Source organism: Lissotriton helveticus, chromosome 3_1 (genome assembly GCF_964261635.1).
Source record: "Lissotriton helveticus chromosome 3_1, aLisHel1.1, whole genome shotgun sequence".
Classification (NCBI taxonomy): Eukaryota; Metazoa; Chordata; class Amphibia; order Caudata; family Salamandridae; genus Lissotriton; species Lissotriton helveticus.
The window spans coordinates 1706883324-1706901554 of NC_136061.1; the positions used below are offsets into that span (position 1 = coordinate 1706883324).

General features: G+C 40.3%; 1 long non-coding RNA gene across 1 annotated transcript in view; it reads left to right on the forward strand.

Annotated features, from left to right (window-relative positions):
• The window catches only part of LOC144825104 (uncharacterized), a 237936-nt gene that overhangs the window by 209497 nt on the left and 10208 nt on the right, over window positions 1-18231 (forward strand). The window contains exons 2-3 of the long non-coding RNA XR_013609270.1: window positions 2854-2976; window positions 8069-8126. This is a non-coding gene — a long non-coding RNA (uncharacterized LOC144825104). The remainder of the gene's footprint in view (window positions 1-2853; window positions 2977-8068; window positions 8127-18231) is intronic.

Sequence of the window (18231 nt, forward strand, 5' to 3'; positions counted from 1 at the left end):
CACTCCTCGCATCGATTTAAAGCGGGTAGTACACCTTCCCTCATTAGTGACCCGAATTTGAGCAAACAGCTCATGATGGAGGGATGCCATAAATTTAACCAGTGCCCCATCTATCCCAAGCTCCAAAAGGATTGCCCACAATTTGGCCCTGTTCACCAAATCGAAAGCCTAGGAGAGGTCCATAAAGGCCAGAAATAGCGACCCCTCCTTGGCTACCGTATACTTAGCGACAAGCAAGTGCAAATTGGAACACTGCTCCAGGGTGCCTCTCTTCTCCCTGAACCCATACTGGATGTTTGACAGCCCCCCACATCCCTCAATGCTATCCCTCAGCTTGACCAGAAGGAATGGCTTGTTAATAGTAGCCCAAAATTGACTGCTGTTGCGCAGGACGTCAACTGAGAGTAGTTTATCCCAAGCCGCTGCCTTTATGTCATCCTTCCGTCGTTTCATTGCTAGCTTGTTCTCTCTCCTTAGGGATGTGATGACTACCTTATCTCTCGGATTATGTTTTAGAGCTAGCATTAGTGCTCTGTGTGCTTTCGAGCACTTAGTGTCAAACCATCGACGGTGGTTGTTTGCTCCCTCCCCTAGTCTAGCCGTTAGGTCTTTTGAAATTTAAGTGCATATAGATTAAAATGCCCCCATTATTTTGTGATTTGCAGCTCTAGGGTCCTCACAGATTGCCATATAGCCCTCTATTTTTGGGAGGAGGTCTGCATAAAATGTTTCCGGGACCACATTTGCCCACTTTAACCTTCTCCCCTGGTCCACAGGGCGTGGTATTAGCTTTAGCTTAGTGGGGCAAAACATAGGCCCCATAAAATCCCCCCAATTCACCTCAAGTAAAACAGGATTGTGATCACTGAATGGGGAAACAATTGTTGCATAGGAAACAACCCCGTGCAGAATACCTGAGGACACAAATATGTAATCTATGATGGAACCAGTGTCTGCGCCCTTCAAGGTGATTAGTCTGATCTCCCCCTCTGGGGTAGTTGGTTCGAATAGGTTAAAATTTGCTAACATCTCTTCCAGTGCCTCTCCGGACTTGGTGTGCTCAAAGTGGGGGGCCACCAAATCAGGAGGGCCCATGGGGTCAACTGTGCTACACATATTACTGCAAGGGTGAATATTAAAATCGCCCAGTAGGACAAACTCGACATTAGTGTATTTATCTTGACTGACTGAAAGTAAAAAGGATTCCATGGTGGCAAGATGATCATTACCATTATCCCTTTTCCAGGAATTGTAAAAGCTAATAAAGAAGGTTTTCCTGCTGGGGGAAATCTACCTTTCCACGATTAAGAGATTTGATGAACAGCTGTTAACCATTTTTAATGCCCCCTTGAGTTTTAATGAAAAGAGGAAAATAAGGCCCTCCTTGGCTCTACCGGTTATGCTAGGGACGGCCGGGACGGCAAAACTTGTGAAGCCATCCAACCAGAAGCCGGGCGAGATGTCCCATGATTCCTGGAGTGCTATGATATCGTGACTGGTGACAAAGCCTACCCATGCATCATCTGCCCTTTTGGCTCTGACACCAGCCACGTTCCAGCTAAGGATTTTACAGGCCACAACCTCATCGGAAACGGAGGCCCCATCCATAGGAGCAAGCCTCGTATCCGCCAGTCAATCAATTTCCTCTAGGCCTGACAAAGGGGCAAAACGATTACTCAGGACCGGCCCGCAACCCACAGCAGGAATAGGTACTGGCTGGGAATAAGGTGCCAGGGCTACAGAGTCTGTCCTTGGGGTACAAAAGCGATCATGCACACCTGAACTTGAATGTTCAATTTGTTGGTGAAGTGGACATTGAAGCAGAATGTACTGATGTAATAAAAAAATTAAAAATAATATCACAGGAGCAATGGCTTGAACTTGAATAGGGAACCCTATCAAAAGAGAGATCTGTCTCAGGTGTCATAGGTTCTTGAAAGATGCTTTCCCAATTGAATGTACTCGTGGTCTCAGTGGTTTTCTGTGTAGAACTACTTTAAGGCATTTTATGGATTCAGATTTTTCACAGGATGGCCAGTTCCACATGCCAGTTCAAACTAGAATCCACTAACACAAGGCAGGATTTCTGTATTATTAGGAATTCAATTTTCTGTACTTCCTTGCCTTCCAGTAAGTGGTGGCAAATAGATACAGCCCTGGCCTGTATGAGTCATGATTGGCAGTCTCTTCAACTTTGAGGATGATCTAGTTCTTATAAATATAGCAGGTGATTCCAGGGGACTGCATCAAAAATGAGGGAGGAAAGATTACTCAGGTAATAAAAATAATAGAGACAATAGTAAAGTTGTGAGTTACACTGGAAACATTTAGTTGATGCAAGAGCATTAAATGATCTGTTTGGAGCTGGTCGGTGTGAGGATGTGATTCTTGAGTCTCATAGGGTACACCCGGAAATAGAGGTTCCCAACTTCACGCTAAAAAAGAACCCCACCCACCACCCTAGATGTTTGCTTGGATCTTACACAGTGAACCTGTTTGCTGCTGGATGGAAGCCTCTGAAGCTAATCTGTGGGCATTTTGGGGAGCTCCTTTTACTGTGGAACTCTGTTTTTGATTTTAGTGTTTTTATTGTTTTATTAAATATGAAGAAGCTTAAAGTTAAATCTTTGCCCCCAGAAGAATCTAAATAGATGAAGAGTAAACTCTGGAACTGTAATTCAAGCCTTTCTAAAACAAAAATAGTGGCAATGAATGAAGAGCTTAAGCTTCTAGAATCTTCCATAATGACTTCTGCTTTGGGCTTTCTGCGTGTCAAAGCAGTTGCATCTTCTTCAATATAATCTGATGTAACTCCCACTGCTAATCTATTTGCATTTGCAAAATTTCATACAGATTCTACATAAACTCTGGGTATATAAACCTTTTCTGTGTGAGGAGCTCTGGAAATTTGGTTCTGGACACACACGCAAGTCATTTGAAGCCAAGGAAAATGAAGCGACAGTAATTACACAACTGGTAAGTCTGAACCTATGAAAATGAATTGTTTCTGTCTTGACAGTTTGCATAATGCCATAGCGTCTTTAGAATCTACAATATGTTCAAAGCGGCCAGGCTATCTGCAACTGAGGACACTATAGTTAGTATAGACCATACCTTCATCTGCTAAGTCCTTTAAGGGCCCTTCATCCCAAGCAGTCATGCTTTATGATAGTAAAGTTCCAGTGTATGATTTTGCTGCTTTATCTTCCTTGTTACTATAGCCTGAGGTTGTTAGTGTGGGCTCTTTGTGTTCTTCCTGCTCCAATGAAACTAGGTAATTGACGCCCTCTGTTGGTGGGGTGTATTCACCTTTCGACTAACTTGGTGTAGTGTCCGTGAATTTAGTTTAGAGACAGGAACTTTATATGAGACAGGAACGTTTGACAAAGGCAGGAAAGTGTCAGCTTCTAAAAGTAATCAAAAAAGGAGTCCTTTCCTCGCACTCCAAACTGTCGCACTGCCAACGTGGGAAAAATCCCTGCAATGTAACAATTCATCCAGGTAATCCATAGTAAACACACAATACCAAGTATTAAACACTTCATATTTCCAACTTATACTCAACTCTTTTCATCACTGCGGAGACAACATGATTGCACTCAAATTCTTTATTCAAGTCTTCTCATACACTTTATGCCTGTCCAGGCTTCGTACAACACCTTGTTGAGGTCAATCATTTCATGGAATAAATACATATATTCATACCCAATGCAATTCAAGCCTGTGTGTCTCTTCGTCATGGGTCTCTACCATAGAATAAAAGAAAACACTCAACCAACTGATCATTGGACATCCACTGCATGTTAAACAATCCTGATTCCCCAAAACATCCCCCTAATCAGAACACCCTCATTATCCCCCCTTATCCCAAACACAAATAATCCACTGTGAACCGAACGAAAAACCAAAAACCTCTGAATGAAACCCTTGTCTCCCCCCACGAAAACATGCACTTTCAAATTCAACTAATTAACTTAATATAAACAATCATAAGGGTAGGAGGGCATCCTCATGTGTTTTTCAGCTTTTTAAAAGTGGCATTTTAAAAATTGTAATTTAAAATCGAACTAGGCCATTCGATTGCATTTAAAATTATTATTAATTTGAGACCTAGCGTCATAGTTGTAGCTATTCCAAATGAAGTAATGCATTATAAGGTGTTATAGTGTAACCCAGTGTTCTTATGTAGCAGAACCTGCTTTGACCCTGTGAAAAACGACTTTGGAGATTTTTCACTGCCAAGACATATAACACTTATGTACACATGCCCTACTTTTTGAATATTATGCATCTTGCCATATGGCCATTTAGGGCCTACTTTTGGGAGGATTTATAAGTACTAAAAAAGATGGGTCCGGCCTTTGCAAAGGTTTGATTTGCCAGGCAAATTTGAAGCTTTATAACTTCACACCCAGGCTGCAGTAGCCGGCGGCCTGAGGGCATCCTTTGCATTGTCACTTTAGTGCTGCACAATATCTACAGCAGTTCTCCAGTGGCATTTAATGTACACCCTGGGTACCTGTGGTACCATGTACAAGGGATTTATAAGTAAGTTACATTTGCCAAGTCGTGTTTCTAGCCATTTCAAAATGTTTTTACGTGTTTAGGGGTCTCATCACATGCACTGAGGCCTAGGTAACAGGGTGCTAGTGTAAGAGAGAGTCTAAAAGCCAACATCATTAGTTCGCAAATTGGGGTGGCCATGCAAAAGGGGAATTCGCTTACACTAAGTACAAGTCAATTGGTCAGCTGTTAAAAAGTAATAAAAATCTCTGAGATGTAATTTTAGGTAGATGTTTCTTAATCAGGTGGCATACCCTCCTTAAGGTGTAACTTGAAGTATTGTGCTGCTTTTTAGAAAAACTAGTTTGAGGTCTTTCTAAGAAGATGGAGAAATTGTTCTACAAACAAATGGATAAATCACAGAGTTGGATACATTTTGGTGTTTATTGATTATAATGTCAAGAGTATGTATTCTAATGTAAGTGTACCTTGTAGTTTTCTAGCAAACCATTAATCAGAAAAACCTTCATAGAGCATTTCTCAGGTTGGATTTGAACTCTTGTTCTGCCATGAGTTGAAGTCTCCTTGAGTGGTTAATAAAGAATAGTGAATGGAGGGAAGCAAACAGAGCTAGAAAAGTTGCACCATTTTTATTGTTGCAGCCCTGTGGGCACAAGTAGAGCAGAAAAGCAGAAGAGAGTTAAGAACAGAGTTTTAAATTGAAACCCATACATTCTCATGCTGTTGAAGAAACAGTTGTCGGCATGAGTTAGAGAGGAAGATGAGAATTATCAAGAATAGCAATACCACATCCCATTCTCAATGGCTAATTCTGGTGAAGTAATACAAACACTGCTGAAGTGATAGCTATTGTAATCGAATGGCTGACCACAGTCAGTTTAATTCAGAGAATGTCAACATAGATCCTAATGCCCTTAAGAGTTGCCTTTTTATGAGCTGCCAGCAATACATGTCAAAAAAGAGAAATTAAATTACGACAAATTATTGAAATGGAGGTCTTATGCTCTATGGGTTCAGCTCGTGTAACCAAATGCTGACACCTAAGGGAGTAATGAAGGACAAAATACTTAGAATAATAAGTATGCCTACCGTAGACTCACTGGCGAACCCAGCTCAGCCCCTGCAGGCTGGGTCTGGTAATTAGACAACTGGATGTGTTTGGCCAATCCACAGATGCCCTCAAAACAGAAGTAGAAAATTAAACTTCCCCACCAGTGAGCATGCCTCCTTTCCAGAATGTGCCTCATGACTCTCCCACCCAATTTATATTCCCTAATTTAGCTTTTGGAGTTGAGCAGAACAGTTGGCAACACATACTAAGGAAGTAGGGTTACAGCAGTAAATGCGAGCAGGGAAAGCAAGAAAAATATAGTGACAGCAAGGAAAGAGCACTGGTTAGTTAGGCCCAGAAAACTTCCTAGACATTTTTGCTACCACACTTGAAAGGAACAACCAAGAAAGGCAATCCACACTTGCCAACAGCAAAAGATAAATGGAGAAGAGGAGAGCCCTCAGAAAAGGCTTGTGCTGGGTGAGTGAATCTGGTGGAGTTCTGAAAGTTCAGCAAAGAACAGTAGCTAAGTAGAGGTGCAAATGGACAGAGCAGATCTTAATGGGTTCTATAGTACTATGTATTCTTAGAAATACATCTGAGTGGGGGAAGAGACCTAGAAGTTAATACATAGAAATCACAGACAGAAAGCCTCTCAAGGAACTGGTGAACCTCATGAAATCCCAAAATAATGGTTTAGCAGTCTCCGTCAGCAGCTGCATAAATTGATGCAGGCAAATAGTATTAAACCAAAAGTTATTATAATATTTTTCTGAATGACTATTCCATCCATGCGATTACCACTCAGGGTCTGATTTAGAGTTTGGATGACAGGTTTCTCCACCACAAATGCAACTGAGTATTCTGTCCTCCAAACTCTAGGTCAGCCAGCTCTATTGTAAGTCAGATGGACCGCCACCTGTCTAATGGCAGTTCAGCCATTGGCTTTGTCAATGAAAGGCTTACTCTGACGGCCTGATAGTGTGCTGGTCACTGGACTTAGGGCGTTACACTGCACACCCTATATTAGAAGGACTGTCTGTTGTCATTTTGACTGTCAACAAAGATAAAAATGAAAATTATGCCCATTTCCCCCCCACACCCAGGGGAAAAACTTAATTGGAGTGTGGGTCATTAGCTTTTTGATTTTCAAAAGCAAACTCCCACTTTAGGAGGTTTTTTTGACAAAAAGTTTCGTTGCCAGCCATCAAAAACTACAGTGGCTTTCCACTAATTGTCTGGCACATTCTGAAGTTACAGATATTTCAGGTGACCTAAAAATACGGCTGTCCCCTGTCTGCCATCGTGGTGGGCGTATTGCCCTCTGCTACTCTGATGGTCAGAGTAAATACTGTCAAATTCTGAATCGACCTTCAGTCTGTTAGAAATAAAAAGCTAAAGATTCAGCCGTCCTACCACCAGCCCCGCACGAGGTCATAGAAATTCTGGCTAAAAATACTATTTCTCAACATCCAAATACATGGTTGGAGCTCAACCTAAATGACGACATAACCTACAAAAAAACTAATTTTGAGTCAATAGCAATCAGAATTTTAGGCACAACAGAAATTCTCAGTTCCTACTTTTAGTTGATGTTGGTCCGGGAATTATAACCCTCTATGATGTGAAACAACTATGAGAAGGTTTATAACCAAGAACGGTTAAACAATTGCTTGATTATTGGGTGTGTGGATGGGAACCCCCCAAACTATCTATAAAGAAATAAAACAATTCAAATTAAAAGCTCAAATCTAAAAATATGTAACCTGTACAATTCCCCCTGCCACTACATCCTTCATTATGCTGCTAATCTCTTGAGAACTCACGATTCTTCCTTAACCCAATCCCGGCAAAAGTTATACTTTGCAAATTTTCTGGACTCAGCACTTCCATTAGTTGATCTCATTCTTCATGCAAACTGAAAATATGTTGTATTTCCTACTTCCCTTCCTGTTCTTTTAAAATTCAGGTTGGACCTGTTTCAACTACATGATTGTATTTTTGAAATATGTTTTTCTCTTAGTGACTCCTTATATGTTAGAAATTATAAAGGACATATTAATTGGAAGATCTCCCATATTGCACCGCCTTCAAGAGAAAGACACTCACGAGTCTGTGATTTGCATAGTCCATTAATTAACTACTCTGACACCAAAAATAGGATGCAAGAAATGGTTCACGGTGGTTGCCTGCCCACTTCGGTTAAATGGAGAAAGGTAAAGCAACAGATTTGCATCTCACTCATCTTCCACACATGTCGACATTTCGTACCTCAATACAACAATCTTTGAACTTATATATCTCTGTTAAGTACCACTGCAAGTTTCATGAGTTAAATAACTTGCACATGTTAAAATATTAATAGTCACTTTGATTAACAATGCAACAATGTACCTTGCCAACAGCCTCTCAGACTGCGGTTTTTCTCCTTTAAATGCACTTTGTGAGACATCTATGCATATTTCATACAATATAAACTTCATGTATTTACAGGCAACCCCAACTGCAAACAAAATAGTGCAGCACTCTGTTACAAAGACGCCTGGAACAGGTAGGTGAAGTTCAGGTTACTTCCTTATTACGGCCTCCACTCTGGAACCTCTAGCATGTAGCTGTCAAGGCACAGCTCACGTACTCTGCCAGTCAGGCTGCCTTGTCAACATTCCGAGGCAGCCCCTGGCTCAACTGTAGGAACATTCCAAAGGGTAAAAAAAAGAGGAAGGGAGGCAGAGAGAGAGGGAAGGAGAGACCCAAGAGGGTACATAGAAATACTACAGTGCAGATAGAGAAAGAGGGTGAATTATAACACACTCCTTCTACTATGAATTATTTCATGCATGTCAATATGTTTTTTTAATTTCCTGACACATTTGTGATCCGGTAATGAGGATGCTTAGGCATGTGTTCCATGAGATTGATTATGTGATCCCAAATTAATATTTGTGTTCATTAAACTATTTTTTGGCTGTACAAAGGGAGAGTTGTGAAAGCATCAAAAACAGCACATAAGAACTTATATAGGGACTAATATACAGAAATAGGTCAACTATATTATTTGGACTGGTAATATATGGTTATAAACTCTGCCATTTCATAGGGATCGTTTTGATCTTTGGGCTTTGTAAGCAAAATCGCAAGGTAGCAGCATACTAGACTGAAGTAGACAACCATGCTTACGGGGAAACGATATTAAGCTGGGGATGCCCCTCCCCATTCTTTCAATTGTTTGGCCATTTGTAGCATCCTTCACAACATGGCCTCAAACTTAGGCTTGCGTTGCACCTACCCCTGGATCAGGTGCCAGTTTTTATGCCAGGGTGGTGGACATGTGTCTGCTGCGGATCAGTGACTAAATATTGAGGGACAGAATATCGACTGTCCAGAATATTAATGCCAAAATATCGAGGGACAGTATATAGAGTCTCTATCTACAAACAGATAAGTACTAATATATAGCGAGTACAAAATATCGATGTTTAAAATATAGTTAACTAAAATATCGAATTTTTCAAATGTATTAAAAATAATATAAAAGTAAATAAATAATAAACACAATTAAATAAAACATAGTTAAAATAATGTAAAAAAACTTAAAATGTAAAAATAATAAATATAAGATAAAAAACATAAATTATTAGTTTTTAACATATATATATATATATATATATATATATATATATACATTAATATTATAAAATAGTTAATAATCTTAATTATAATATATTTCAAACATTATTAAAAATGTATTTACATATATATGTATATAAATAAACCTATTATATAAATATGAAAATAAATAATATATAATAATGTAGATAGTTAAAGTAATTTTTTTAATGTTCATGAATAATTTACACTACATTAAGTATAACAAAATTAAAAATATTGCATAGATAAGGGAATAAAATTAGCATTCACACTCCAACAACTGCAAAAGTAGGGAATTTGTTGGATAGCGGGTGGGTACAAATTGCTATTCCTACTCCAGCAAGTGGAACTGTAGGGAAAGTGTTGGATAGTGGGTGGGTACAAAATATTATTCTGACTCCAGCGAGTGGAACAGTAGGGAAAGTGTTGGATAGCGGGTGGGTAAAAATACTATGTCTACTCCAGCAAGTGGAACAGTAGGGAAAGTGTTGGATAACGGGATGTAAAAATTACTATTCCCACTCCAATGAGTGGAACAGTAGGGAAAGTGTTGGATAGTGGGTGGGTAAAAATGACTATTCCTACTCCAGCGAGTGGAACAGTAGGGAAAGTGTTGGAAAGCGGAAGTGTAAAAATTACTATTCCCACTCCAATGCGTAGAACAGTAGGGAAAATGTTGGATAGCGGGAGTGCAAACATTACTATTCCCACTAAAGTGAGTGGAACAGTAGGGAAAGTGTTGAATAGCGGGAGTGTAAAAATTATTATTCCCACTCCAGTGAGCGGAACAGTAGGGAAAGTGTTGGATAGTGGGTGGGTAAAAATTGCTATTCCCACTCCAGTGAGTGGAACAGTAGGGAAAGTGTTGGATAGCTGATGGGTAAAAATTGCTATTCCCACTCCAGTGAGTGGAACAGTAGGGAAAGTGTTGGATAGCTGATTGGTAAAAATTACTATTCCCACTCCAGTGAGTGGAACAGTAGGGGAAGTGTTGGACAGTGGGTGGGTAAAAATACTATTCCCACTCCAGTGAGCGGAACAGTAGGGAAAGTGTTGGATAGCATTGAGGAATGACTTAGGATACCCACTCCTGCAATATAATAAAAATTAATTAACAATTAATTAATTTTTTTTAAGTTTGAGTTTATTGAAGAAATAAAGAAGGGGGAAGCGGGGACGGGGAAGAGATACAGTCATTATGATAATCACAGAAAAGGAATAAGCAATTCAATATAAACTCTCATAAAAGACAAGTATAATAAGCATGAAGATTTCATGAACATAACCTGTGTATAAGAATGAAAGGTACAATGTAATGTAGTAAAACGTAAAATCATAGCAATAAAGGCAATAAGGAGATAGGAAAATCATGGCGGTTTGAGTACCTCAACTATACCAGGATCTGGAGAGGCATGTACTGGAGCAAAGGAGGAGAGATATGTTACCAAAGGGAGCCAGATCAGGTCACGCTTAATTGCCAGGGAAGTGGGGGATACATAATTGGTATCTAGGCGATGATGAAAGCAAACGGCATTCCACCAAGAATGGTAGGAGACATTTGTAGCCTGCTTCCAGTTAGAAGTATTGGTATGGAAAGCCACACCAATTAACAGGTCAAGTAGTAGATAATGACTAGGAGATTGTGGAAGTGTCGGTGATAGGGAACCTAGAAAAACTTGTGAAGGGGAGAAAGGGATGTGAAACTGGAATATCTTTTGTATTTGCTTCCAAACTAGTTGCCAGAACCTGGAAATAGGAGGACACTCAAACAACATGTGTTTAAGATCCGCAACGGGACATGAGCAGGACCAACAAATTGAGGAGGTATCCGGTGAATAATGGGATAGGGCATATGGGGTGTATAAAGTTCTGTTATAAATGAAATATAAAGTTTGAGTAGTATTAGCAGCTCTAGAGGCTTTATGTATCTTAAACCAAATTTTGTCCCAGAAAAGTACTGGCCACTCCTGAGAGAGATCCACCTCCCATGCGTTCTCAACCTTAGATTTTAGTCTATCAACAGTGTACCGGAAAGAATTATAAATAGCAGAAGCAGAGGGAGAAACCTCCAAAAGCGAGGAAGTAGCTTTACGGTCTAAAGGAATATCGACAGACGGTGACAAGGAGTGAAGATATAAGACCAAGACTGGAAGAAGGGCATTGTATTGTGATCGAGCAGAAGAGGGCAAAGAGAAAGAGGATCGAAGATCCTGGAAAGAGAGAGGAGTACCATGAGAGACTAATTGAGAGATCCAACACAGTCCTCGAGAATGCCATGACCTCCAGAAGATGGTGCGATTACGAATTTTAAAATGAGAATTGTGCCAGATCGGTTGTTCATGAATGGAAAGGAGGGATGGATAAGATGATATTAAGTAGGGCAGGAGAAGATTACGGGAGTGTGAGATAACAGGAGTACAAATACGGACTAACGAAGACGTGAAGGACAAGAACTCGCAAAAAGTGAAGGGGAAAGAAAGGAAGACTCCATACTTAACCAGACGGGGGGTAATAAGGAAGGTCAGAAGAGAACCAACGGGTTGATTGTTTTAAAGAGAAGGCTCAATGGTATTCTCTGAAATCTGGGAAACGCACACCAGACTGGGCCTTATCTTTACGTAAGGAAGCCAGAGCTATCCGAGACCGTTTGCCATTCCATAGGAATTTCAGCAATAAAGAATCGATCCGTTTGAAGAAGGAAACTGGAATGTGCAGAGGAAGCATGGAGATGGTATAAAGAAGAAGAGGGGATAACATCATTTTTATAGAATTAAGCCGACCCCTCCAGGACAGAAAGAGTGGATTCCAACGTTGAATAGCCGTGTCCATTTTCTTGAAGATATAATCAAAATTAAGTTTGAGAGTATCAGACAAGAGAGGAGCAAACCAAACACCCAGATATTTGATCCTAGAAGGTTGCCATGAGAAACCCGTTTGAGAAAAAATATGTTTTTGGCAGAGAGGATTTAAAGGTAGAATTTCGCATTTATCAGCATTCAAGCGATAACCAGAGACCGCAGAAAAAGAAGAGACCTGCTGAAGAAAGGAGGGGATAGAAGAAAGAGGATCAGAGCAATAAAAAAGAATATCGTCAGCGTAGACCAAGAGTTTAACCTGATGAGAACCAAGCTTGAAGCCGGATATGCTGTCATCCAGACGAATTTTAGTAAGGAAAGGCTCCAAAGCTAAAACAAAGAGTAAAGGGGACAAAGGACAACCTTGTCGCACTCCTCTGTGCAAAGAGAAATAATCCAAGGTCATCCCATTGACAAAAATGGAAGCCTTGGGATTTGAATAGAGTAAGGAGATGATAGAGATGAATTTGGAAGAAAAGCCGATCCAACGTAAGGCCTGAGACATAAAATCCCATCCAATCCTGTCAAAGGCTATCCCCGCATCTAAAGAAATAGCCGCGAAAGGGAGAGACAAAGAGGAAGCCTTGCCAAGTATATTAAGGAAACCACGGGAATTGTCGGAGGAGAGACGACCTTTGACAAAACCCGATTGCTCAGGTCCGATTAGATCGGGTAAGAGGGGATCCATGCGCAATGCCAGAATCTTAGCTAGAATTTTATAATCCGTATTAACCAGGGATATTGGTCTGTAATTTTTGCATAACGAGTGGTCCTTATCTTCCTTGGGAATTAAACAAATTAAAGCCTGTTGGAAAGAACCGCTGGAGGAACCCGCTACAAGGAAGGATTGGAATAAGAGTAAAAGTTTGGGAAGAAGTAGAGAGGCGAAGTGGCTATAAAATTCGACAGTGAAACCGTCAGGGCCTGGAGATTTACCGTGACGAAGGTTAGAGACAGCGTGGGAGATTTCAGAAATCGAAATATCTCGTTCCAGGGAAGTAAAATCAACCTGAGAAGCCGGAGGAGAGGGAAGCAAATGAAAGTATGAAAGAAGATCCGCAGGTTCCGGAACTTGTTCGGGGGTATAAAGATTATTGTAGAATTTGACAAACTGAGTAAGAATGTCTTTATCTTTAAAACGAGATTCCCCAGCAGAAGTCTTAATGGATTCAATCTTTGTGCGCTCTTTTCTTATCTTTAAGTAATTGGCTAGAAGTTTCCCCATTTTATTCTTACCCCCATAATATCTGGAATTACACTTTAGCAAAAGATTGGAGGCAGCATCAATTGTGAACTTATTGAAGGAGATTTTCGCATCAATAAGCTGTTTAAGAGAAACCTCGGATTTAGAAGCATGATACGCAAGCTCCAAAGTTTTAATGTTAGCTAAAATTTGCTCGGATTTGGCTTCTCGGAGCTTCTTCCTACGAGCCACAAAATTAATGATAAAACCCCTAGAGGCTGCTTTAAAAGAATCCCAAACTGTAACAAAAGAGGTATCAGGGGTATGATTGAGAAGGAAAAATTCAGTGGCAAAGGCGGTAAATTCAGAACAAAAAGTAGGTTACAAAAGTAAAGCATTGTTGAAACGCCATCTGCCAGAGTGAGGGGAAAATGGAAGTAAGTTAAAGTCTACAAAAACCGGAGCATGGTCAGAGAGTAGGATGGAGCCAATTTCAGATCGAATGGCGTGTTGGGATAGGGATTTACTAAGGAAGATATGATCAATGCGGGATTGGGACTGATGTGGAGGGGAGAAAAAACTGTACTCTCTAAGGTCAGGATTACACAATCGCCAAATATCCACCAAAGCATTATTTTGAAAAGTATTAACAAATTGAGAGTGCATCCTAGTGGGGACGAATTTAACATTGGAATGACGATCAAGGAAGGGGTGAAGAATTTTGTTACAATCCCCCCCGAGAAGTATGTAATCTCCGGAGAGGGAGGACAACTTAGTTGAAATAGAGGGCCAAAATAATCTGTCAACCCCAGTTGGGGCATATACATTAAAAAGGGTGAGAGGGATATTATCTATAAGCAATGTAACAAACAATAACCCATCGACCATTAACATCACATTCGTGTGAAACTGAAGAAACATTCAACTTTTTATGTAATAAAATCACAACCCCATTTTTCTTGGTTTCTGTGGGGAAGAAAAGAACATGACCCACCCAACAACGCTTGAGTTTTAGAGCCTCCGTCTCAGGGAGATGAGTCTCCTGAAGGGAAGGAGGGCTACATCGGTCTTAAGTCTTGCTAAATGTGAAAGAACCCTTTGTCTTTTAATAGGGTTATTTAAACCCTTTACGTTCCATGACGTAACACGGAATGGAACAGCAAAGAAAAATAACTAACAGCAACATGCTCATTAATGCATAGAAATAAAATGAGAAAAGTGAGAGAAATGCAAACATATTGATGAGGAAGAGAGGGAAGGAGAGGAAAGGAATAAAAGAAAGAAGCATTATGAAAAAGATACTGAATCCAAGGAGAAGGATGGAGAAACAAGGGGAGAAAAGACAGGAAAGAGAGTGAAAAGAGAAAGGGAAGAAGAGAGAGAAAAGCAGATGATGAGAGATCAAGTGTAGAAAAAAGGACAGAAACACAAACAAACAAGAAGACAGTACATGTTCGAAACGAACGACTGAAAAACATACTTACGGAACGAAAAAACTCAAGAACGGGGATGGGGTGGTAGCGCCGGGAGACGACGACGACAACATCCAGAGCAGACACCAAACCTCAACTACCATGAATCCAAAATGCAGCATGTAGAAACAGTATGATACATCAAGGCAGGAGGAAATAGGGAAACATCTATAAAACAAGAAAGGTATACATATGAATAAATAGAGGTATCATAAGGGAACAGGAAGAAAATAACTACGTTGGAACAACATGAGGGATACAGGAGAATAAAACGACCATTGTAATCAGAAACATGAGGGAATTCACAACACCAGCGGTAATGGAGAGACAACAGAATCATAGAATCATAGCACAACGAGATCCAGGAAGAAGTAGTAGACCCTGTCAACCAGGTCTGGATACATCCATAACATCTGGGCCATGCCGTCGGAGAAACACTTGCAGAGCTTTAGGATCCTCATAGGTGGTTGTTTTGTCTTTATAGGTGACCTTGAAGAGACAGGGATGTAGGAGTCCATATCTGGCATTCAGGGCCCGGGGCTGAGGTCTCATGTCCAAAAACTTCTTCCTCCTATCTGCAGTGGCCTTGGAGACATCTTCCGAAAGAAAGAGGCGATGACCTTCCCACATGATTTGCTTCTTGAGCTTGGCAGCAGAGAGGACCTGCAGGAGGTCAGTATATTGCAGGAATGACATAATGACACCCCTAGGCTTACTAGCGACTTTTGGTCCAAGGCGATGGGCTCTTTGGATGTTGATGGAAGTTAAGGCCGGAGCGTCCAAGATTTTGGGAAGAAAGGATTGGAAGAAGACAGTAGAAGAATCTCCGCTTCCATCGACGGAATATGGGAACAAGAGGACTGCAAAGATTCTGTGGAAAGTTCTAAAGTTTGAACACAGGAGTCCAGAGACGACCATTTTTCCTGCATAGCCTGCATGTTTTTAGTGGTGGCTTCCATGAAAGGCTTGAATGCATGCAGTTCTTCCAATATGAGATCCATGGAAGAGGATGAGGAGTTGCTTCCTGGTGACGGCGGTTCCTTCTTTAGGCGCTTAGAGGAAGCTAGAGAAGACGACAGCTTACCTCTGTTACGCGTTTTCGGGATAGCTCCACGTGTTAAATCTGAATTTAATGCCATGTCTTCTTCCAGGTCTTGAAGAGGAGAGTCCGAATCCGAGCCAACAGGTAACTTAGAAGTAGCGGCTAGTTGTGAATTACGGGGCTCCTCCATGAAAAGTGAAAAGAGTCAATTGGAAGAGAGCAGGAAGCCAGTGACGGAGACACAAGAGACTTGATGCAAAGGAAGGCAGACAAGTGCGAGAAACAAGTTGGAGGCACCACAAAGCCAAATCGAGGGAAGTTGACGATAGATCAAGCACGGTCATGCAGGAGTAGAGAAAAATACCATACGAGTTATAGGAAACACATAGGTGGCTCTGAAAAACATTCTCAAGGATGACAATACCTGTCAGAGATAATCAAAAATGGAAGGCCAGCGACGAAAAAAGAGGGCACAAGTGACTGGATACATGACCATACATAATCCAGTGAGCAAGGTGGTGATAGGTAAAACAGTTACATGTGAAGTCCCGCAATGAAGAATATCAACAGCGTACAAAACTAAGCTTGAAGGTACAGCCCATTGAGGAAGAGTTGCAGGAAGTGTGAAGACAGATACTTGTGACAAACTCAGCAGTTGACCCCTTTGTGAGCTATATCCTCTGTGGCATCTGCAGACATGCTGTGAGCTTCACGAGTCAGACGCTTGCAGAAATTCGCATCCAGCGCAAGGTAACAGTGACAGGTGGATAATGCAGGACCACAAGCGCCTCAAGTAAAGTGCATGGATAAAGGCAAAGAACTAGGAGTTCCAATATGCGTGAGAAAAACAATTTGCAGACGATATTGTGGAACGCTGTGGCAGGAAGCAGAGGGGTTTCCACAAAATGGCGGACACTACCGCAAATTCCAGGTCACAATGGCATAGGAGAGAAGAAAAAATGTCTCAAACTGCACCCAATATAGTGAGAGGCTCACCTGCTGTGAAAAGTCATAAATAGGGCATTAGGCTCCGTTAGGGCAGACGTGAAGCATTTCAGCCAGCCGCTATGAGGCAACGCGGCCGGCATGCAAAATGGCGGGTAGTGCGGAGGAGCCGGTAAACTCGAGCAGCTCACTGAAGACACAGCGGAACCAGGAAACAATGAGTGCAGTCAGCTCACCTCATGCTCCGGTCCGCAAGCCAGCCGTTCCGATGTGGAAAAAACCTCCGTAAACGCTGCAAAACGCTGTCTCTGAAGAGAGGTTTCGCCGGAGCTCCGGGTCACGCCGCCATCTTAGCCGGTGCTCAAGCCACGCCCCCGAACAATTAATTAATTAATACAAATGTATTTACCTCCCACCATTTTCCTCTATAAACATCACCTCCAATATTGAAAAATATTAATGAATTAACATAGTTAATTAACAATTAATTAATTAGCTAATGACAATTAAAAATAAGAATAATAACTATCATATCTAAATTAGTTCACACAATTAACACTATAAAATAACTTTTAATAAATATCATATAAAAAAAGTTAATTTAAATTTAAATTACTACTTAGCCTACTCCCTCTACCTACCAATGCTCAGCCTGCTCCTAAATGTTTTTACACAATTAACATATTAACAAATTAATTATTAATAATTAATATGTAATTAATTACTAATTAATAATTTTCCTAAAACAATTAACATAATTAAAATTAATTATTACTTGTTATTAATCAATTAAAATTAATTAATTAACCTAATTAGCAATATAAGTGATTAAATATTACATTATTAAATCATAAAATATTTAATTAATTAATTTCAATTAAATTACTTCCCACCCTATGCCCCTATAAACTCACAACCTGCTACAGAATTAAATTACACAAAAATTAATTTAAATATATTTAATTAATTCTAAATAAATATAAAAAAATATATTATACTTCAATTACTTCCCACCCTATTCCCCTAAAAACCCACAACCCGCTACGGAAGTAAAATACGCAAAAATATATATAACATAAAATTAATAACTTACAAAAAATTCAAACATACATTACAAAAATAATATCTAATTTTAACACATATACTAGCATACATAACACACAAAAAATTGATATAATGGAAAACGATATTTCTAAATACAATATTATGGAAAACGATATTTCTTACCTCAAATTCGATATTAAACACAACTATATTTTAGGAATTTGCTATTCTGTCCTCTTGATATTTTTGATTCGATATTCTGGACAGTCGATATTTAAAAGTTGATATTTTGGGTGTTTACCGTCTGCTGCAGCAGTAAATATGGGTTTAGATTTTTGATGTCATGGTGAGGCCTTTCTTCCCTTTGATCCTGCCCGGACTTGACACCAGCATGAGGAAGCGCCATCTCAAGAATTGTACCCACCACCACCTCTTTGTGTCACCTGGGCTCCGGCACCTGCTGGGAC